The following is a 24,229-nucleotide window of genomic DNA, read 5'->3' on the forward strand; positions in this document are numbered from 1 at the left end:
TTTTATACGGGTTCGGGCCCCTGAGTTGTCAGGTAATAATCCTACATCTTGTTGGCCGAAGCCAGTATTGCTCTTATTCACCATAATCACACCAGTACAATATGTGGGTAGCCTATCTGACTGTTGTCGACATGTCGGTCTGAAGGTCTGACTCGTAGTCGACAACATGGTAGTCTTCCTCCTCGAATCCGTGCCCGGCGAGATCAGAGATAGTGCTTTCGTATCTCCTGACGGTATCCGGAGACACCGTAGGGGAATAGCCATGCCTATCCCTGAAGTCGATATCCGGCGGTGTGTCTTGGCTTACGTAGGCTTGTATGTTGTGGCTTCTGGTGGGCGTGTGTTGATTGTCATGGGTGTCGTCCATGGTCCTTCTAGGGGGGCTTGTATTTATACCCATAGGTGTCCCCTTGTCCAAGTAGAACTAGGGAAACCAATACAATCCGAGTAGTCCTTGTCGTTTCCATGTAGAACTCTGGTTGTCTTTCCTTATCCGGAACTCCCTCCTATATCCGTAGGTTGTTTCCGTATAGGACATGGTATGTGGTGGGTCCTGCCGAGATTTAGTCAACTACTATTAGGTATGTGGTATCCATAACCCTGACACAAGTAATTGGGATAGATCGGTCGTCATGCCGAGACAGTATAAATCGCTCAGATTGAAACATATACTAATAACAAGACTATATGTGTTTATAGCATAGCCGATCAGATAGATCTAGTGTGTATCGGCTAATACTCCGATACAACTCTATGTTAAGATGTTAAAGCAAGTAGGATATACCAAACAGAAGCTTAATATACTTAAATACAATAATATCTTAACATAAAGGGCAGATTTAACATGTCAACTAAGCATGTGAAGTAAATATAGCTAAATCAGATAAGATCGGCTGAAACCCCGATACTACCCTAATCGGCAACCAGGAGGCAGGCTAGAGATTGTTTTTCTAAGCACGACTTAATAGAACAAACTTAACTGATGCAACATTAAGTATGAAAAGAATAACAATATCTAGACAATCAAGCCGCTGGAAGTTTCATAGAGTGGTAGATATCTTATATAATCTAGATCAATGTCGCTATTTAACCTAATCGGCTGCCTTCTGTTAGCCGGTTGTAAATTAAATGACGATACTGTCAAAGATTAGAGTATCATAAAGATGGAAGCACTAATCCCAAGAGCATAATCCATCATAACAAGTTTTACCTCTTGTAGAAGATCGAAAACGATGCAGGTCAACCTGAAAGCAAGAACTCGTTGAAATAAAACTAAAGCAAAAAGGTGGCGATGTGCCGAAATTATATTGAATGTGTGTTCTTATTTTACATAGGGCTCGGGGTCTATTTATACCCGAGAATTACAAGATATGCCCATACCGGACACAACTATTATCTCTAACAAACACTAAGATAACATAAGTCTTTACGGCGGACTTTTGCCCAAGCATATCTATAATGAAATTACATAAAACATCCTAATTTAATAGATACAATTGCCTTCTCAGGACTCTATCCATGTGCGGCAATCATCTTGAAGTACGTCAATTCAACCCGATATCATACATCAAGTTGCATTGTCGGAATCGGCTGCATCGGCTTACCTAGTCCGACTCAGACCCAGCCGACCCTAATCGCAGCCGATCTGGACTCCAGCCGATTCCTGCTCTGTTTCCGAACTCGATCTCCGCCTCCGACCTTTCCTCAATCTAATCTTCTTTCCCAATGCCGATATTAACAAATTTGGTTGTTAACACATGCCCCCCAAGTCCGGGATATTTGGTAATGTTCCGGATTTGCCGTGTGCCGACTCCGAGCAAGTTTCGCACTCCGCCGTTTTCTGACCGTTATTCTAGCGCTTTAAATACTAATCGTTGCCCCCGAGGAACCTCACACCGTGACTTCCGTTTTCACCGCTTAAGCGAAACTCTACCTTTTCTCTCTCCGGCGATTCCTCCGACGCAAAGCGATCTCCAGGTGATTTCACCTCCGGCGAGATCTCCGCCCGCAGCGATGTCATCCTCCGCCAGCCCATCTGCCGCACCATCAGCCGAGTATGCTGAGGTAAGTTCCCATCGGCTAGATCCCCTTTCTTAGCAGCATATCAATTTTCTTCTGTCTTAAATTGCTTTTCTCTTCTCAGTCGCTTTGGATTTGTAGCATCTCTCCAACCTAGTCGCGATTCCCAGTCTATCGTACGAAAACTACTACTTTCTCGGCCCAGTTGGCAATCCCGATCCCACCGAGTTCATCATTGGTGAAACCAATAGGATCCCTTTCAGATTAACCAACCTAGATCTAGGTCATTGGAAGAATACCTTCAAATCCTAGCCATCCCTCGAGAAAACTTCTCCCGAGAAAAGTTGGATCACATGGTTTAAGCGCATATCGGCTAGCAAGAGAGTTCATTGGGATGAGATCAGAATCGGCCAGGCACTTGATCTCACCATAGCCAATTCAGCTAAGGATGAGCCCCTAATGGCAGCTGCTTCCTATTTTTGGTCCAACACCATCAATGCCTTCTTGTTCAACCAAGGGCCGATGACCCCAACTCTCATAGAAATTGTCATGATCACGGGCCTGGACGTCACCTCATCGGCTAACCCTATGAGCTTGAACATAAAGAACCAATATGACTTCAAGACCAAGAGCATAGGCGGTTGGTCAGGCTATGTAGCAGCATACATGGGCCAGGGTTCAGTCACCCCCCGAGAACATGTGGCTTTCTTGTTAATGTGGTTAGAAAAATTTCTCTTCTGTGGATCAAGCTGTGGCCCTACAACCAACTGGCAATTTGTAGCCGAAGCCCTAGAAACAAAAAGACAATTTCCCTTGGGCAAAATCCTCCTTGGCTATCTATACCAAATGTTGATCAATGCATCGGCCAAGATAGCTGTCGGCTCAATGGTTGGAGCAGGCGGACCATGGTGGTTGCTGCAGACTTGGCTAAACCTGATAGTCATGAAAGTTGTCAATCGGCCATCTGTGTTAGAAGCCGAATTCCCAAGACTAGAGCCGATTGTAGAAGATGATGAAGAAGAGCGCACTCATCATAGATGTATGTCATATGGAGAATATGCATCCGCATCAGCCGATGCTGGAGCAAAACTATCGGCTGAGCTACTCAAGGATTGGTTCTGCAGCTCCTATGAGGGCTTTCAGAAAGATGCTCGAGTCTAGTTTCCTTATGAAGATTCGGCAAGCCTTGAGCTCCCATCAGACTTTAGATTCGAAGACATCAATCATGAAAGATACCAATCGTCCAGGGAAATTTTCTCAGCTGCAATCAGCCCATGCATCCTTCCTGTCGGCATTCATCAGGGAAGAAACATCCAAGCTTCTTATGAATTCTATCATCCAATGAGCTCGGCTAGACAACTTGGAATGGGCCAACTCCCAATTGGCTTATTCTTTGCTGACAAGATCCTATACCGAGGAGAAATTTCATCAACCTTGATGATGGATCGGCTGCTCAACCTTCAAGGGCCTCCTCTGGGCAGTATTGAAAATATAGAACTGGCAATGTTCAGAAGCAAAAACTTTGACAGATGGTGGGGTGAATGGAAGCTGTATCTATTCCACCAACCAGCCTCAATGTATATGACAGACCTCTTTCCAGATGTAGTCCCTCAAGTAAGTCTTAACTCACTTGATTTCATTTGAATAACTGCTTAGCCGATTAATCTTAACTAATCTTCCTTTTGATTTGTAGACAACAGAATCCTCTCCTCCTCGTCAAAGCAACAGTGGCAAAGATATCATATATGCCCCAGGTTTAATTCCTAATGGAGGTGGACTATCTCCCCCCGTTATCGGCTACCATGCCCCCAAGACTTCAACTCTCCTTCACGGTCTAACCAGGGAACCAGCCGACACAGGCCAAAAGAGGAAAACCAGATCATCGGCCGTGAGTACCCTGGCTTTAGCTCCCAAGAAAAAGGCCAAATTCAAGAAAACTAAGCCAACTGATAAGCCGATTGATGATCTGCCCGCCTTGGATCCAACTATTGAACAAGCTTTAGATGAAGAAGACATTGGTGAAGATGTTGACCAGGCTGTAGCCGAAATGAGTGACACAGAAAGAACACCATCGGCTTCACCCAAGCAAACGCCTCCAACTCCTTCTGCCCCGTTCATTTTACAAGAGTAAGTACTTCTCTTTGACTTCTCCTGAAATTACTTCCCTCTTTGGCTAATTACTCATAGGCTTTATGGTTGCAGAAAAAGAAAACTACTGTGAAGAAAAATCCAGCAGCAACGATTATCAAGTCGGCTCCACAAGTAAGATGTCCTTAATTCTTTTACTAAATCAATCTCAACCGACTCTATATAACACTTGTCTATTTCGCAGCCTCCTCCTCCTTCCCCTCCTGTATAACAATCGTCAAGTGATAAGACTCCATCGGCTGTGGGGAATCATCACATCGAGGAGGAAGAACAACCAGCTGCTCCTGCTATCCCAATAAGTTTCCCTTTGTCTCAACAATTAGATCGGCTATAATTTACCCAGCTCTTATTCTTTCCAAAATTGTCTCTGCAGGTTCTAGCCGATCTCTTCTCTTTTGACATCAGAGATTATCTTGATGAAGCAGAAGAAGACACCTCAAGCAAAGCCTTAGCCCCGTTATCCGATGATGTGAAGAAAATTCTGGAAGATATTTCTCATTGGCTAGAGGCATCACTAGACAACTTGGTGACCAACTGTGGCTCAATCCGGGCAAGGTTCACAGACATCCAAGCTCTACTCCCAGATGAACTAGCCGATGCCCTTACTCCAGCCGTTTACCTTGAGCAACACCGATTCAAGCTGGAGAAGGCTAGGCAAAGGTTAACTGATCACCGGGAGTGCCAAAATATTGAAGCTACAATCCAGCACAATCAGCAGCTTGTGCACGTAGAGAAATCTAAACTTGATCAACTATCTGAGGACCTGATCAACTCAAATATTGATCGGCTTGAAGCTCGTAAGATTGATCTCATGGCACAACTCCAAGAATGGAGCACAAAAAGCTAGCCGATCTCCTGCAAGCTGTTGAAGAACAGAAGGCAAGGCTGAAATCGGCTATCAAGAATGTCGCTGATATGACCAAGTCCTTGAAAGTTATCCCTGGAACTGACGCTCAAGATGCCCAAGCCATAGAAGAAATAGAACAGATTAGGTAGAAGGCTATATCGGCTATCCAGCAATACTTGTCTCGATGACTTTCCATGTAATAAGCCTTAGAAAATTTTTGTAATCGGCTAAAATACTTTCGATGTTTATCCTGACAATCCGTATGCCGATTAATCGAACTTCCAAATTTGCTCAAAACTTCGCTAAACTGTATCTCGTGCATATATATGTGCGCCCCTAATTTTACAATGTCAAAAGCATTGATAAAATTATAAAAACAACTAAGGGCGATATAACTATATCGGCCATTGTACATCGGCAAACCATGACCGATTACACCAGGAAAAACAACTAAGGGCAATATAACCATATCGGCCATCTCAAGGCGATGTAAACACATCGGCTGACATACATCGAAAATACTAGCCGATCATGCGTTAACCCAAACACTTGGGTAATATTTCTTCAAATACTTTCCATTGAGCGCTCGCCCATAGACTTCACCATCAAGCCCTTGCAACATATATGCTCCCTTAGACACAACCTTATAAATTTGGAACGGTCCTTCCCAATTCGGTGACCACTTGCCGAATTTGTTATCCCGAGTTCCAATCGGCAGAATCAATTTCCATACAAGTTCACCTTCCGAAAAAGTCTTAGGCACCACTTTCTTATTATAGTGCCGAGCAACCCGTTCCTTATCTCTAGTCACCTTAGCAAGAGCTCGCAAACGTGATTGAACCAAGTCCTCCCTTTCATCGGCCATAAGGTTATAATACTCATCGGCTGTCAGACCATCTTGTAACTCTATTCGGCGTGAGCCAACTCTAACTTCCCATGGCAAAACAGCTTCATGCCCATAAACAAGCTTATAAGGAGGAAATTGGATTGATCCATGACAAGCCATCCGATAAGACCACAATGCTTCGGCTAAACGAGTATGCCATTGCCGAGGATAATCAGAAATTTTCCTCTTAATCAACTTGATCAAGCTTTTGTTAGATGCCTCGACCTGCCCATTAGCTTGTGCATAATACGGTGAAGAATTCAACAATTTGATACCCATGCTATCGGCAAATTGAACAAACTCATCGGACACAAATATTGAACCTTGATCAGTTGCAATAGTTTGAGGAATACCAAGTCGGTAGATTATATGCTCTTGAACAAACTGTATTGCATCCCCAGAATCAACTTTCCTCAAAGGAATCGCCTCCACCCATTTGGTGAAATAATCAGTCGCCACCAATATAAACCTATGTCCTTTACTTGATGGTGGGTTTATCATACCGATCATATCAATCCCCCAACCTCTGAATGGCCATGGCTTAATAATAGGATTCATAGCCGATGCCGGCGCTCTCTGGATCGCTCCAAATTTCTGACAGTCTTGACAGCCTTTATAATATCTGAAACAATCCTCTAACATTGTCGGCCAAAAATATCCAGCACGTCGAAGTAGCCATTTCATTTTATGAGCCGATTGATGAGTACCACATATCCCTTCATGGACTTCGCCGATTGCAACCTTGGCCTCATCGGCACTCAAGCACTTAAGTAACACTCCATGATGAACCCTGAGTTCCTCTCGACACTCAAGGCTGTTGTTGGCCCGATCTTTCGGTGAGTTGTGATAACTACGATTTGGGAGAAACGTTGACGATCCGACTACAACCGTACGAGACGTTGTGTTGCGCCTTAGCGATCGATACACCTCTCCGTTGGTTGTTGATCTTGCCGGTGCAGATCAACCCTATTCCTGCAAGCAAATCGAAGAAACAAGCAAGAACAAGATAAAGGCAATCTGATATTGCAAATAGGAATTTAATACAAATGATAAGTTGGGGTTCCGAAGAACAAGCAGACGGACGGTCTAGCCGACACGCGCGCTGCAAGCAAGTAGCAATGGCTAAACTTCAATCTATCAAAACCCGAGAAACCCTAAAGGGGTAACTATCTATATATAGGGGTGGGAGGACGACCTAGGGGTGCCTAGGGTCGTGCTCCACCAGCTTGGGGCGCACCCCACATGGGCCCCACCTGGGCCGGGGTCCCAAATGAAGTTACAAGCCCATAGGCCCATTACAGGTGTCACAGCACCTTGTTTCTTCAATTGGTGCTGACTGAGATGGAATTTGGCAATGAGGCTTGATGCATTGGAAAGAGGGCTCCGAGAGCTTTCCATCAAGTACTCACGGGCCGAAAACGGAGGTCGTATGCAGATTCGGTGGCCGTTTGAAGTCAGCAGTGTAGTAGGTGGCCGAATCGGATTCCAGCACTTGGAGTACTTGATCTCGATACCTTCTTGTTCATCCATGATGTGAGCAATGGTTGCATCCGTGGTAGCCATGGTCACATCACTCCATCGATCGTTCGATAATAAAGCTCATCATCCAACAGTGTATACTTCAATGCTTTATACCTTAACTTCCTAAAAGCCGATTGAGATGGATCCTGTAAATACCGATAAACATCATATCTCCAATCATCGGCTGTTATGGTAGCAACCTCAATCTGAACATCTTTGATCATCGGCTTATATCCCGATGCTCCTTGGGCTAAATCATTAGCTTCAATGTTCTGTTCTCGAGATACATGCTTTAAAGTTACTAACCGAAATTCCTTCATCAGTTCTTGGCATTTCTCATTATAGACTATCAATGTATCATTCTTGCACTCATACTCTCCTGCCAATTGACTGATTACTAGCAAAGAATCCCCCATGATCTCAATGGTATCGGCTTAAACTTCCTTAAGTAATTGCAACCCTTTGAGCACTGCCTCATACTCAACTTGATTATTAGTCGCATAAGGTTTAAAATTATAAGCAAACTCGAAACATGCCCCCCTAGGGGAAATTATAACTAGACCGATACCACAACCATGAGTACACACCGATCCATCAAAGAATAAAGTCCATGGCACAATCGCAACTGAGCCGATTGAATCATCACGATGATCAACAATAAAATCGGCTACAGCCTGCCCTTTAATCGCCTTCGGTGACTCATACCGCAGATCAAACTCAGTTAAGGAAAATATCTATTTTCCAACCCTTCCTTTCAAAATTGGAGCCGATAACATGTACTTGACAACATCGGCTTTGCATATGATAGTACATTCATTGGACAATAAATAATGCCTTAACCTTGTGCATGAAAAGTATAAACACAGGCATAACTTCTCCACAGGGGAATATCTAGTCTCCACATCCATGAGCCAACGGCTTAAATAAAACACAACTCTTTCTTTTCCTTCGAACTCCTGAATCAAAACCGAGCCGATTGACGTCTCACTGGCCGACAGATATAACCAAAAAGGTATCCCCTTCTGTGGAGGAATCAAAATGGGAGGAGAGCTAAGATACTCCTTAATATTATCCAAAACCTTCTGTTGCTCTGCCCCCCAAATAAACTGCTGATCGGCTTTTAATCTCAACAATGGTGTAAAAGGTTCTAACCTTCCAGACAGATTGGAAATAAATCTTCTAACAAAATTTATCTTGCCGATTATCTCTTGCAGTTTTGTCTTGTTTTCCGGAGGCTGAATCTTCTTGATCGCATTAACACTCCTTTGAGTCACCTCGATCCCCCTCTCATGAACAAGAAATCCTAAAAACTGGCCAGCCGATACGCCAAAAGCACATTTTGTCAGATTCATCTTCAATCCATATTTTCTTGTTCTCTCAAAAACCTTCCTCAAATCGGCTATGTGATCTTCTATTTGTTTAGACATAACAACCACATCATCAATGTACACCTCGACCAACCAGCCGATTAGATCATGATAAATATAATTCATAGCTCTTTGATATGTAGCGCCAGCACTCTTCAAGCCGAAAGTCATCACAACCCACTCAAACAAGCCGATCGCACCAGGACACCTAAAAGCTGTCTTATGGATGTCTTCTTCGGCCATAAAGATTTGATTATATCCTGCATTTCCATCCATAAAACTCAAAATTTTGTTTCCTGACGCAGCATCAACCAGCTGATCAGCCACTGGCATTGGATATTCGTCCTTCAATGTAGCTTTATTCAGATCTCTAAAATCAATGCATACCCTCACCTTTCCGTTCTTCTTGATGACAGGAACTATGCTAGAAACCCATTCAACATATCGGCAAGGACGAATAAAACCAGCATCATACAATCGCTTAATTTCAGCTTTGACAGGTTCGAGCATGTCGGCTTTACATCTCCTCGGAGGTTGCTGGTGTGGTCTAACCCCTGGTTTGATAGGTAGCCGATGTTCAACAATCGATCGGTTGAGTCCAGGCATCTCATAATACTCCCAAGCGAAGCAATCTCTAGACTCTTTCAAGAGCTCTATCAGCTTAGTTCTAAACTCTGGAGACAAATTCTTACTAATAAATGTCGGCCTTGGCCGATCGCCTGGACCTATATCTATTTCTTCCAAATCATCAGCCGACATGAAACCTTGACCTTGCTTGTCATCGAGATCATCTACCGCGTCCTTGGTGTAGACATTTGAACCCTCCACAACGCCCTCAAAGTAATAGCTTGGGTTCTCCATCTTCAAGTGGCTGTATATCAGAAGCAGATACTTTTAGAAAATCTCCATCCCAGACTTTACCAGACAAACAATCAAGGCCATCGATCTCCCAAAGAGCTAAATCGGCACTGGCGACATTAACTGACCTGTCGGCTAGCACAATCTCTATCTTGTCGCCTTGCCACTGAATCAAGCATTGATGCATAGTCTAAGGAATACAACAATTGGCGTGAATTCAATCCCTTCCAAGCAACAAGCTGTAAGAACCCTTCCCATCGATGACAAAAAACGTAGTAGGAATAGTCTTACTGCCGACTGTCAGCTCCACATTTAGAACACCTTTAGTTTCCGATGGATTGCCACCCAAGTCTTTGAGCACCATATTTGTCTTGATGAGATCCTCGGCATTTCTACCCAACTTCCTGAACGTAGCATAAGGCATCAAATTTACCACAGCTCCACCATCAACCATCATCTTAGACATCGGCTTCCCATTGACGTAGCCGTTCACATACAATGGTTTAAGATGCCGATTCTCTATCCCCTCAGGCTTTTCAAAGGCTGCCTGTTCTGGTGATAGAACCAACTTAGCCGACTCCTCTTCCACCTCATCAACATCAGCTTGGTCGATCCGAAATTCGGCTGGCAAAGTGAAAACCATGTTAACTGACGCCGTTACAATACTTTTCCCTTTTGCCAACCTTTTTGCCTCATCGGTTGCAACATCATCGGCTACAGGAATCTGACTCTTAACTCGCCACTCCTGCCTTGGTTTTGCTTTCTTCAACCGATGATTAATTTCTTGCTCGACCTCCTGGAAATGTTCCCTACTCCTCAACCTTTGAACCCTTCTTTTCTGATTCTTTGTAAAAATACCCGAAGGGCACCACTGATTCTTCCTGATTACATTGTCCTCTTGGCCATGATCGTGATTCACCGGACCCAATCTTTGATGGACAGAAACTCTTGTTTGCCTTAGCGGATTACCCCTATTATATGATTGGCTTGAGCTCTCGACGATGTCACTGCACCCAGGGCAGTTTTCAATAGATGGCAGCCTCATACCTTCATTCCAGCAGAATTTAAAGAACTCACAACCCCAATGAGGATCAAAACCATCATCGTATTGCTCATGATGCTTCTCCTGCTGCTTGTCATACCTCCTCTGATATTTATTAATAATCTTAGCCGAACTCACCTGAAAACCCCTTGCACGGGCCCTGTTGGCTGTTTGGCCAGCTGTATGCACCATATTAACAGGAAAAGGATTACCATCCACCTTCATCGGCCTCTTAGAATCATCGAACTTAATTTTGCCTCCCTCAATGGCCACCCGAATCTGTTGTCTGAAAACCTTGCAATCATTAGTAGAATGAGATCCAGAATTGTGCCATTTGCAATATCTTTTCTTGCCTAATTCCTCAGCAGATGGAATCGTATGACCAGGAGGGAGTTGAATTTGCTTCTCTCGGAGCAATAAGTCAAAGATTTTATCAGCCTTGGTTATATATCAAAATCATACCTCTCCTCTTTTCCAGAACTTTTTACCCATTGGCATGGTATGACCTTTTTACTTCTCACCCATTCGGCTGCAGCTATTTCAGAATCGTCCTCATCATCATCCAACCCATACATGTACGGACAAACATGATTAACCTTCTTGGAGCTTTTCCTGACTTCCGCAGACCTATGCTCGTGCAAAGTTACCTTCTGTATCAGATGTGACAAGCTACCAAAGTCTTCAGATGAGAATTTCTCCCTGATCGGAGCAATCATACCCTGAAAGGCTAGATCGGCTAACAGGGCATCAGTCAAACTCAAGCTGAAGCATTTATTCCTCATCTCCCTGAATCTCTGAATATACTCGTGCACAGGTTCATCATACCGCTGCTTAATCGCTGTTAAGTCAGATAATTTCATCCCGTGGACCCACTGTAGAAATAGCTGTGGAACTGCTTCTCCAAATCGGCCCAACTATTGATCGACCCATACGGCAAAGATGAAAACCAAGTAAAAGCCGATCCAGACAAAGATAACCGAAACAACCTAACCTTCATAGCGTCCACAGCCGACGCTTCACCACATTGAGCTAAGAATCGGCTAATGTGCTCATAAGTTGACACACCATCTTGTCCTGAAAATTTAGAGAAGTCCGGAACTTTAAACTGATTGGGAAGAGGAACTCTCTCAAACCACTCAGGATAAGGCTGCTGATACAAGCTTCCAGTCTCTTTAGGTTTAAGCCCGAACTGTTCCCTCATTACGTCAGCAATCACATCGGCCCACGGTCGTTGCTGAGCTGCTCCCTGTGCCTGTTGTTGGATGGGCTCGAACTGACCATACTGAGAAGCAAACTGAGGTTGAGTTGGCCCCCTGAGGCTGATATTGATAATTCAAGTTGCCCCCTTGGTAATTATGACGGTTCGGCTGGATGTTACGTACTAAGTGCTCAGGAACGACTTGAGGCATTACTGTGCCATCCGGCCGTACGTGGTGAACCAAGTGTTCTGGGACAACTTGATTTAAAAATTGTTGTACAGGCTGACCGCTAGGCGTTGCAAACCCGGCCAATGCGCTTATTGAACCTTGGTGCTGAATCGGCTGAATGACTTGCTGTCTTAACGGCGTCTGCCGAATCGGCTGCAGAGGCTGCTGCCTTGGTGCTGTTTGCTGAGCTGGTTGCATGACCTGTTGCTGAATCGGTTGTACAACCTGTTGAATTGGGGGTGTCTGCTGACTTGGCTGCTGCTGTATTGGATCAACAATAGGTTGAGGTGGTAGAAACATGGCAGCAACCAGATCTTGGGTCAGCCGATTCACAACCTGCCTAATATGCTGTGGCTGCTCTCTCGTCAACAACCGAGGATTCACCGGCTAGCCTGGCGTCATCGCTGACAACGCAGGTAGGGGAGTTGATGCTGGCGCCGTCGGCTGAGCTATTGGTGTAACTAAGGAACCGCCTGAATGGATGGCTAAACATCAGTGATCAAGGACCGATAATTTGGAAAGACACCTCCTTGCAAATAAACTGGGCTTGCAGCCTGATGCTCAGCTACTGAACCATTGGCTATTGACTTCATCATGTCTGATAAGGTATTGACTAACACCCTAGACTGATTGATCAGAGCATGATGTACGGCGTAGTCAACCCGGTCTTGGAAATTGTTGAAAAAATCTTGTGCCACATCACTATTCTGATTAAGATCTCCTCCCTGTAATCCTTGAGCACCATCACCTTGATTTCCTAGAGATCCGTCGGTAGCGCCTTTGTCACTCGGTTGAGCTGAGCCGTCTGGAGTTTGCTTCCCATCTCCATCCTTAGAAGAATCGGTTCCAGGATCATCAGCAACCACTTTTAATTTTTACTTCTGAACAAATGTTCTCTTGCGAGTCTGCATAAACGAATTCAGGAACTGATCTCGTGCTTGCTGCATCATTGCCTCAAAATCTTTCTTTTGCTCAGGAGTGAACTTTTCTGGATCAATAGGCACGACGTTTGCCTCATGGACGTTGATCAATCCTAACTTCTGGATCTTTTCTTTGATAGTGCCCGGGCTAGCCGAGGATGGTGACAGTGGTGGTTTCTCAACCATGAGGAAGAATTGCTTGCTGACTTCTTACTTGTCCCACTGGGCATGCCAATAGCGTGTTGACAGAAAACACGAGGCCTGGGAGATCTGCTTAACTCCAGTGCAGGTCCAAAGCTCGCCTTCAGATGTATGGGCGTGCCAGTTGATTTGATCTTGCAATCAACAAGAGATAGAAACAAAGGAACCGCAATTAAATCTGTAAATGATAGCCGATCGGCTAGATGCCGATGACATATCATTTATCTTTGAGCCGATGTCGTATGTGAATCGATCGGCGGTTGTAAATAAACAATAAAGAACTAGATCTATTCGATCGGCTGTAGATATTAACGATATATAGTTCTTATATCGATATATGCTTAAATCAAGTAATTGGGATAGATCAGTCGTCATGCCGAGACAGTATAAATCGCTCAGATTGAAACATATACTAATAACAAGACTATATGTGTTTATAGCATAGCCGATCAGATAGATCTAGTGTGTATCGGCTAATACTCCGATACAACTCTATGTTAAGATGTTAAAGCAAGTAGGATATACCAAACAGAAGCTTAATATATTTAAATGCAATAATATCTTAACATAAAGGGCAGATTTAACATGTCAACTAAGCATGTGTAGTAAATATAGCTAAATCAGATAAGATCGGCTGAAACCCCGATACTACCCTAATCGGCAACCAGGAGGCAGGCTAGAGATTGATTTTCTAAGCGCGACTTAATAGATCAAACTTAACTGATGCAGCATTAAGTATGAAAAGAATAACAATATCTAGACAATCAAGCCGCTGGAAGTTTCATAGAGTGGTAGATATCTTATATAATCTAGATCAACATCGCTATTTAACCTAATCGGCTACCTTTTGTTAGCCAGTTGTAAATTAAATGACGATACTGTCGAAGATTAGAGTATCATAAAGATGGAAGCACTAATCCCGAGAACATAATCCATCATAACAAGTTTTACCTCTTGCTGAAGATCGAAAACGATGCAGGTCAACCCGAAAGCAAGAACTCGTTGAAATAAAACTAAAGCAAAAAGGTGGCGATGCGCCGAAATTATATTGAATGTGTGTTCTTATTTTACATAGGGCTCGGGGTCTATTTTTACCCGAGAATTACAAGATATGCCCATACCGGACATGACTATTATCTCTAACAAACTCTAAGATACCATAAGTCTTTACGGCAGACTTTTGTCCAAGCATATCTCTAATGAAATTACATAAAACATCCTAATTTAATAGATACAATTGCCTTCTCCGGACTCTATCCATGTGTGGCAATCATCTTGAAGCACCTCAATTCAACCCGATGCCATACCTCAAGTTGCATTGTCAGAATCGGCTGCATCGGCTTACCTAGTCCGACTCAGACCCAGCCGACCCTAATCGCAGCCGATCTGGACTCCAGCCGATTCCTGCTTTGTTTCCGAACTCGATCTCCACCTCCGACCTTTCCTCAATCTAGTCTTCTTTCCCAATGCCGATATTACCAAATTTAGTTGTTAACAGCCGAGCCAAGCCGAGCCGGCCGGCCGTGGCGAGGGCCAGGCGTGCGTGCGTGCGTTGCGTTGCGCATGTCTCTATCCTTTTGCAACGGATCAGAATCCAACCCTGAGATTGCCTCCGTAATGGGCAGGCGATTCAATACCCATTGATCGCGTTGTTACTGCGGCAACGGGCGGATCTCTCTCCTGCGCCATAAGGAAAGGGGGAATCCGATCAGATCCGCTCGGTTACTTTCCAAACACTGGTGTTCTTCCGAGGGCCTCCAGAACCATACCTTCGCCTGAGATCTGCACTGGGTAGGCGGGTGATCAGGTTTTTGGGGAGTGCTTCCGCACGACTGCTCCTCGTCTTCTGTTCGTCGTCGACCGTACATTTGCATCACCATGTCTGCCGCACCTGCACCTGGAGGTGGCGCACCGGGAGCCGGAGCTGGCGCACCGGGAGCTGGTGCACAGAACGACAACACCAACGGAGGCAGTTCTGCCTCACAATCCAGCGGAGGAACTTTCACAGGGTATAATCCTCTACTGTTATTTCAGTTTTTGATATTTCTGTTAGTCGCACTATAATTGCGTTCTATGTATGATGATGATGATGCTTATTCTACCTTAAGCATGCTCCTGTTTATGTTTAATTTTATCACTGGATCACCTCACATTGTTCATGTCATGATTATGTCTTAATATTTTGGATTAAAATATGCCGATATTTGACTATATTTCCAACAACTTGTTCGTCCTTGTAGATGCGATTGTCTATTTCCTGATTTGAATAGAAAGTTCCAACTTATTGTATGAATTTCCCATAGAGTTAGCATTGGTTTGAAGTTGTTGTATAGCACCTGGGTTATGCATGATTAAAAATATTATTAAGTGAATGATCACGCAACTAACTGAAACATTGTCCATGTAGTATCAATAGTTAATATAGAGCAGGTAGAAGCAGGAGATGCCAAGTCAAATATATAGAAGCTAGTCTTATCCATATCTTATTTCTCTTCACCAACCACACTCAGTAGCTACCATGGGTGATTTTTTTGCGAGGACACGATGAGTGAAATTTTTAGCTAGAAGAATTCTTTGATAAAATGACTATTGACTAGTTATACCGAGACCTTGAGCCAATCATAGAAACTGAGACGTAATATATTTTATCCCTACACAAAAAGATGTACTAGAACACAATCTATATACTAACATTTATGCATCACACTGCTAATAATTTCACTGTCTTCTGTAATAATAATAATAATCTATACTAATAGCAGTGGTGATTGTTCTATCACACCACCTCCACCAACTTGATAAATGGGCCCCTTTAATCAGCCCCACGCTCCCACAAGTTCTTTTCCATTTCACTGTTGACTTTCCCCAAAATTCGACCAATAATTTATTTTTTTTGAAAACCAGTACGGTGGACAAGATCTGAATAATGCACAATTCGAGTCAGGTTATTAAGTACCATGAGGAAAACATCGTAAAGTACTACTTGGACTAACTATGTTTTTAATCAAGTTAAATAAGCTAGAAACTCATTTTTGTTTTGTTGCAATGCACGGGCTTTTGGCTAAGAACAACAATGATGATGACGATGACGACAACGTAGATTTTAAGCCATGGAGAGTATATGTCGTGGTTTATTCTTGCATATGGTTCAAATAGGAGTATAAAAAAATAGTAAGAAAAAAATGATAATGGAACTGAAATATAGAGATAATAATTCCAATAGTTTACCAATTTGCAAGACCAAATTAAATGCAAAAAACACATCAGATTAATATCGTTGAATTAAAAGAGATAGCAAGTGTCACAAACCTAGCTCAGATTTTGCAAGGCGGACGTAGAGCTCCTGGCCACCGTCGACGAACCCCGTGTCCATCAAGTCGCCGAACCACTGTATGCACCCGCTCCCGCCGCCGCGGATGTCGGCGCCGGCGTACGCCGTGCAGGAGCAGTTGGACAGGCACCTCCAGCGGCACCCCTCATGAGTCACCGTGGCATCCACGGCGCAGCCGTGCGTCTCCGGCAGCTTCACGCCGCGTAGGAGGTAGAACCCGTCCTCGCCTCCACCTCCGCTGCTGCCAGTGCACTGCAGCGGCGTCCTCTGGCCGCACCCGCCGGACGTGTTCCGCATGTACCACTCCGCCGGCGAGCGCGGTGTGAAGCCCCTGATGCAGCCGCAGACGGTGGCGTCGACGACGTTGCAGACGCCGAACGCGCCGCACCTGCCGTAGTTGTCGCACTGGTCCCTCGGCCCCGACCAGAAGTTACTCCACGACATCGCCGACCGGTCCCAGACCATGCGTTGCATGACGCCGGATTCGTTGAGGAGCACCCATGACATCGGCGAGCCGTCAAGGTTGCGGAACTGGTAGGAGACCTCGCCGCCGGTGGCGACCCTGAACTCGAACTCGAACATGTCCTCGAAGGTCGTCATCCACGGGCCCGTCCGGTACGTCTTCCGGCCTCGGCTCCACACGTGCAGCTCAGGTGAGCCGCTCGTGTCCGTACTGGAAGTCACTGGGCGACGGGTCTTTGGCGCCGCGCCACGACGAGAGCGACCACTCGGCGCCGGTCCGGAGGTCCTTCCCGACGCGTATCCCGGGGAGGAACGTGTTTGTCTGGTGCTCGAAGCTCTGCCACAGCACGTTGCCGTCCTTGTCCGTGAGCACCAGGTTGCCGGTGTCGAAAAGTGTGGAGATTATGGATACCCCATATCTACATGGCGGTCATATTCCAGCTGGGTACGGGATACCGAATAAAGATAGAATACCTTCATGAGGACTCGGATTAGATTCTAAACTTGTATGTCATGGGAATACCCGAGATCCTAGTCGGTTACGATTGTATTTTATCTGTAATTACATATTCCGTTAGGGATATGGACTGTACTTGGTAAAGCGGACTCCGTCCCCTATATAAGGAGGGTCCGTGTGCCTCTCGGGGCACGGTTTTTGTTTCCAGTTTATACAATCAATAACACACTCGGCGGAATCATCCCCGGACAGGAGTAGGGTATTACTTCTTGAATAAGAAGGCCTGAACCTGTATAAAAATTCCTTGTCTCGAAACCCATCCGCTTTCCTAGCTTGATAGCCACCCCCTTTTATTATTGCCGAAATCTTGTTTCGACAGTTGGCGCGCCAGGTAGGGGTAGCGTCAAGTTTTTGCCGACTAAGTGCGATGGGTTCTGTCTCCGGCATCGACGACTTCGCCTTCCCTCCCGGGCAGGCGTTCCGGTTCGGCAGCCTCAACTTCATCTCCAACGACTTCGGCAAAATATCTCTCCTTGACTCGGATTCGAACCAGTCGGGGAGAGATCAGGTCCCAGCGCCGTTCGGTATCCCGAACTCGGTCGAGGCCTACTCCAAGATCATCTCTCCCGAGTCGGCTTCAAACCACTCGGACGAGATCCAATCTACTCCTCCTGCGCGACCAGATCAAGACGACGGATCCTATCCCTCAATCCTGATGAAACTTCCTGATGATTTGGCCGCTGTCTTCACAGCCGAGACATCTCAAACTCGAAGATCTAGGCGAGCTCCGGCTTCGGCCCCGATCCAATCTAGATCCAGGGAGGTTGGCATTATACTCCAACCTCTTGGGACAGTCTCGACGGAAGAGTTGGATAGCTACCTCCGCTCCCCCGGCGTCAGTTCTCGACCAACCGAGATCCTCGACTACGACGATTTCGGCTACCACTACGACCACGGCGACCTCGACAACTTCGACGACAGCTATGAGGATAACTATACGCCCCTCTTCTTCGGTGTATTCATGGCTGACAACGAAACGGAGGAACAGCGCCGAGCCCGAGAAGCGGACCTAGATCGCGCACGGCAAGAAGCTGAACGTCGCCGACTGGAGGAAGAGCGACAGCGACAGGAGCGAGAACGACTACAGCATGAGCAACAAGATTGCGAACGGATTGCAAAGGAGGCTGAAGATCGACGGCAACACGCCTTGGAATCTGGGCGGCGAGCAAGAGAGCTCATTGGGCAACAAGACATCAATGGAACAGCGGTCTTTCGCACCCCCCAGCAGAACGCAGTTGCAGCAATCACTCTCCTTGACACCCTCCTCAAGGAAGACGCACTCAACCAAACTGATCATGTTGTCAACATCTTGAACCAGACGAAGACCATGATCGCTGCCTCGGTTCCAGCCAACTCCGCAAGCACCCGCACCCCGACTGGTAGCCGAGTCCCTCACCTTCGATCTCAGGACTATCACCAGCCAAGCCTAAGCATTGCCGGCGCCGGTTCTAGTCGCAGGAGCAGGGGACATGATGAACGGTCTGTTCGTTCGCCTCCCGAACGATATAGGGAGCGTCGAGTTGAACGACCGCACTCCCCACATCTAAGGCGCCCCATCGATCTTCGCGACACCATCAACCAGCGCCGCGTAGCAAGAGGCCATCATTCACCGGATCGCTACGACGACGATATGGACGGAGTTGCTACCTTCACAAGCGATCTGCGTCGAGTGGATTGGCCAGCCGGCTTTAAGCCGACTGGAATCGAGAAATATGACGGGACCACCAACCCTTAGTCTTGGCTCACCGTCTATGGTCTCACAATCCGCGCAGCAGGAGGAGACAGCAAAGCCATGGCGAACTATCTGCCCGTGGCCTTGGCAGATTCTGCCCGGTCCTGGCTTCACGGGCTACCCCGCGGCACAATCGGATCATGGGCAGAACTACGCGACCACTTCATCGCCAACTTCCAAGGCACTTTTGAACGGCCTGGTACATACTTCGATCTCTATAACATCGTTCAGAAGTCTGGAGAATCCCTTCGAGATTACATCCGACGCTTCTCCGAGCAACGCAACAAGATCTCCGACATCACCGACGATGTCATCATCGCCGCCTTTACTAAAGGCATTCGCCACGAGGACCTAGTTGGCAAGTTCGGGCGCAAACCTCCCAAGACGGTTAAGCAGATGTTTGAAAAAGCCAACGAGTATGGCAAAGCCGAAGATGCTATTACTGCGTCCAAGCAGTCGGGGACCACTTGGAAGCCAAAGAAGGATATGCCGGCCGCAGGAGGGAGTGGAAGTAACAACCACAAGGATCACAAGCGTAAGCCCGAAGAGCTTGTGGCAACAACCTCTCCATCTTCCCGACAACGTTCCCACGTCAACACCTTCGACAAGATAATGAACTCCCAATGTCCGCATCATCCCAACTCCAACCACGTGGCCAAAGATTGCTTCGTCTACAAATAGTTTGCGGAGCAATACGTCAAGAACGCGCGTAAGCCTTCAGACGGAGATCAAGGCACATCAAAGAAGAAAGATGATGAAGACGATGCCCCGACTGGTTTTCAAGATCATCGCAAAGAACTCAACCACATCTTCGGCGGACCCCTGGCTTATGAATCTAAGAGAAAGCAGAAGCTAACTGAACGGGAGATCAATGCGGTTCAGCCCAACACACCCCAATACCTTCGGTGGTCAGAGATAGCAATTAAGTTCGACCGCTCGGATCATCCCGACCGAGTGGTCCACCCGGGGCGGTACCCCCTGATACTAGACCCAGTGGTTCGCAATGTCAAGCTCCGACGGACTCTCATCGATGGTGGCAGTGCACTCAACATCCTTTTCGCTAAGACCCTGGACGATATGCAGATTCCTCGCACGGAATTAAAGCCGAGTAATGCACCCTTCCACGGTGTTATCCCAGGTTTATCAGCTACACCAGTCGGCCAGATCACTCTTCCGGTTACTTTTGGCACTCGGGAGAATTTTCGCACAGAAAACGTTTGTTTCGAAGTTGCTGATTTCGAAACAGCATATCATGCTATACTCGGACGACCAACCCTAGCCAAATTCATGGCTGTCCCCCACTACACCTACATGATGATGAAGATGCCTGGTCCTCGAGGAGTCATATCCCTACGGAGCGACATCAAGCAAGCCGTCACATGTGATAAAGAAAGTTGCGAGATGGCCCAGACCCGCGAGATCACACTCGACCAAGAAGAGATCCGACTAGCGGTGACCATGGCAAGCGAAGGAGAACTGCCCGCAACCAAGATGCCCAAAAGCGGAGAAAGCGATGCCAAGACCAAAAAGATTCCTTTAGATCCCTCTGATCCTAACAAGACTGCTGTAATAGGTGCTGAGTTAGATTGTAAATAGGAAAGCGCGCTCATCACCTTTCTTCAGAATAATAAAGATATTTTTGCGTGGAAACCATCCGACATGCCTGGTATTCCTAGAGAGGTGATTGAGCACTCTTTACACGTTAAGGAAGACGCCAAACCCATCAAGCAACGACTCCGCCGTTTTGCACAGGACAGGAAGGATGCGATCAAGGAAGAACTAACCAAGCTGTTAGCAGCAGGCTTCATCAAAGAGGTCCTCCATCCCGACTGGCTGGCTAACCCAGTCTTGGTTCGGAAGAAGACCGGACAGTGGCGCATGTGTGTTGATTACACCGACCTCAACAAGTCTTGTCCCAAAGATCCTTTTGGGTTACCTCGCATTGACCAGGTGGTTGACTCAACAGCCGGCTGCGAGTTACTCAATTTCTTGGACTGCTACTTGGGATATCATCAGATCCGACTAAAAGAATCCGACTGCTTGAAGACCTCGTTTATTATGCCCTTTGGGGCCTACTGCTACATCACCATGCCCTTTGGATTGAAAAGCGCAGGAGCAACCTATCAACGCATGATTCAAAGATGTTTTTCAACTCAGATCGGCCGCAATGTTGAAGCTTATGTTGATGATGTAGTCGTCAAGATCAAGCAGAAGGATGACCTGATCACGGACTTAGAAGAAACTTTTGCAAGCATTCATGCTTTCAGGATGAAACTAAACCCTGAAAAGTGCATCTTCGGAGTACCGTCAGGGAAGTTGCTCGGATTTATGGTATCTCAAAGAGGCATACAGGCCAACCCGGAGAAAATCAATGCCATCCTCAACATGAAACCGCCAAGCTCCCAAAAAGACGTCCAAAAGCTGACTGGTTGCATGGCAGCACCCAGCCGGTTCGTCTCACGAACCGGCGAGTGGGGGATGCCCTTTTTCAAGCTGCTGAAGAAGACTGACAATTTCCAGTGGGGACCCGAAGCACAAAAAGCCTTTGAAGACTTGAAGAAACTTCTCACTACTCCACCAGTTTTGGCCTCGCCACATCCACAAGAGCCGCTACTGTTATATGTGTCGGCAACCTCCCAGGTTGTGAGCACGGTCCTGGTTGTCGAGCGTGAAGAGGAAGGCCATATTCAAAAAGTTCAACCTCCCAGGTTGTGAGCACGGTCCTGGTTGTGAGCACGGTCCTGGTTGTCGAGCGTGACGGACCAATTTATTTCGTTAGCGAGGTTTTGGCCGATTCCAAGACAAGATATCCTCAGGTTCAAAAGTTATTATATGGTGTCTTAATTACCGTCAGGAAATTATCTCACTACTTTCAAAGTCACTCGGTCACGGTGGTCACATCGTTTCCACTCGGGGATATACTTCATAACCGCGAAGCAAACGGACGGATTGCGATGTGGGCCTTAGAATTGATGTCTTTGGACATATCGTTCAAGCCACGAACTTCGATCAAGTCACAAGCTTTAGCTGATTTCCTTGCCGAGTGGACCGAGTGCCAAGAAGACATGCCAGAGGAAAAGATGGAATATTGGACTATGCATTTTGATGGGTCGAAGAGGCTTACAGGCACTGGAGCTGGGGTCGTATTAATTTCCCCGACCGGAGAAAGATTGAGCTACGTATTGTGGATACATTTTTCTGCGTCCCACAACGTGGCGGAATACGAGGCGCTACTCCATGGATTAAGGATTGCAATCTCTCTAGGCATTCGCCGACTCTCAGTTGGTTGTTAATCAAGTCATGAAAGAGTTGTCTTGTCTAGATGATAATATGGCTGCTTATCGACAAGAGGTACGCAAGTTGGAAGATAAATTCGATGGACTCGAGCTCACCCACGTCATCCGACATAATAATGAGGCAGCGGACAGACTGGCCAATTTTGGTTCTAAACGGGAAGTAGCTCCTTCAGATGTGTTCGTCGAACATCTTTACGAACCAACCGTGCCCAGAAAAGAAACAATTGAAGCCATGGATACTCAAGGCGTAAGCATGATCGAAGCCGACTAGAGAGAACCTTTCATAAGATTTTTGACCAAACAAGAACTCCCTCAAGACAAAAATGAAGCCGAGCGGATTTCCAGGCGTAGCAGACTTTACATTATTCATGAGACTGAGCTGTACAAGAAAAGTCCATCAGGAATACTGCAGCGCTGTGTGTCTTTGGAAGAAGGGAGACAATTGTTGAAGGATATACATTCTGGTATTTGTGGTAATCATGCTGCTGTACAGACCATTGTCGGCAAAGCTTACCGGCAAGGTTTTTTCTGGCCTACAGCTGTGTCTGATGCTGACAAGATTGTGCGGACATGCGAAGGTTGTCAATTTTTTGCCAGACAAATTCAACTGCCAGCCCAAGAGTTGCAAACCATCCCGTTGTCCTGGTCGTTTGCGGTCTGGGGGCTTGACATGGTCGGCCCGTTTAAAAGGGCAGTCGGTGGTTACACGCATCTCTTTGTGGCTATCAACAAATTCTCCAAGTGGATTGAGGCTAAACCGGTCATCACGATCACAGCAGATAAAGCTAGAAATTTTTTCATCAGCATTGTGCATCGGTTTAGGGTACCTAATCGGATCATCACTGATAATGGCACTCAATTCACTAGCGGAGCATTTAAAGACTTTTGTGAAGACTTTGGCATTAAAGTTTGTTATGCCTCCGTGGCACACCCCATGAGTACGTGGCACACCCCATGAGTAACGGACAAGTTGAGCGCGCCAATGGCATGGTACTTCAAGGGATAAAAGCACGAGTTTTCGACCGACTACGTCCCTATGCTGGCAAGTGGGTAGATCAGCTGCCGTCTGTACTTTGGTCTTTACACACTACTCCCAGTCGGGCTACCGGCCAGTCGCCGTTCTTTTTGGTTTATGGTGCAGAAGCAATGTTGCCAAGTGAAGTGGAATTTGAATCACTACGATTTCGGAACTTCAACGAGGAGCGCTACGAAGAGGGCCGAGTAGACGACATCAATCGACTAGAGGAAGCCCGTGAAGCAGCTTTAATTCAGTCGACTCGGTATTTGCAAGGGTTGCGCCGTTATCATAATCGGAATGTTCGATCGCGAGCCTTTTTAGTCGGCGACCTGGTTCTGAGGAAAATTCAAACCACACAGGATCGGCATAAATTATCTCCCTTATGGGAAGGACCGTTCATAATTGCTGAAGTCACTCGGCCAGGGTTCTTATCGACTCAAGCGCGAAGATGGTACTCTTATCAACAATTCTTAGAATATTGAACACCTTCGTCGATTTTATGCTTAGGCATTTCGTTTGTATCTTTCCTCTTTGACTGCTAACTTCAAGTTTTTCCTTGAAGTTTTCAGTCGGGGGGCTACTATGATAATAATGGAGTGTGATTTTTATCAATTCAATTTGCCTACTTGATTTATCA

At 46.1% G+C, this 24,229-nt stretch overlaps 1 pseudogene; it reads right to left on the minus strand.

Annotated features, from left to right (window-relative positions):
• LOC9271751 (receptor-like serine/threonine-protein kinase SD1-8) overlaps nt 1–24,229 on the minus strand; it is a 49,187-nt pseudogene that overhangs the window by 21,834 nt on the left and 3,124 nt on the right.

This window comes from Oryza sativa, chromosome 7 (genome assembly GCF_034140825.1).
Source record: "Oryza sativa Japonica Group chromosome 7, ASM3414082v1".
NCBI classification, from domain to species: Eukaryota; Viridiplantae; Streptophyta; class Magnoliopsida; order Poales; family Poaceae; genus Oryza; species Oryza sativa.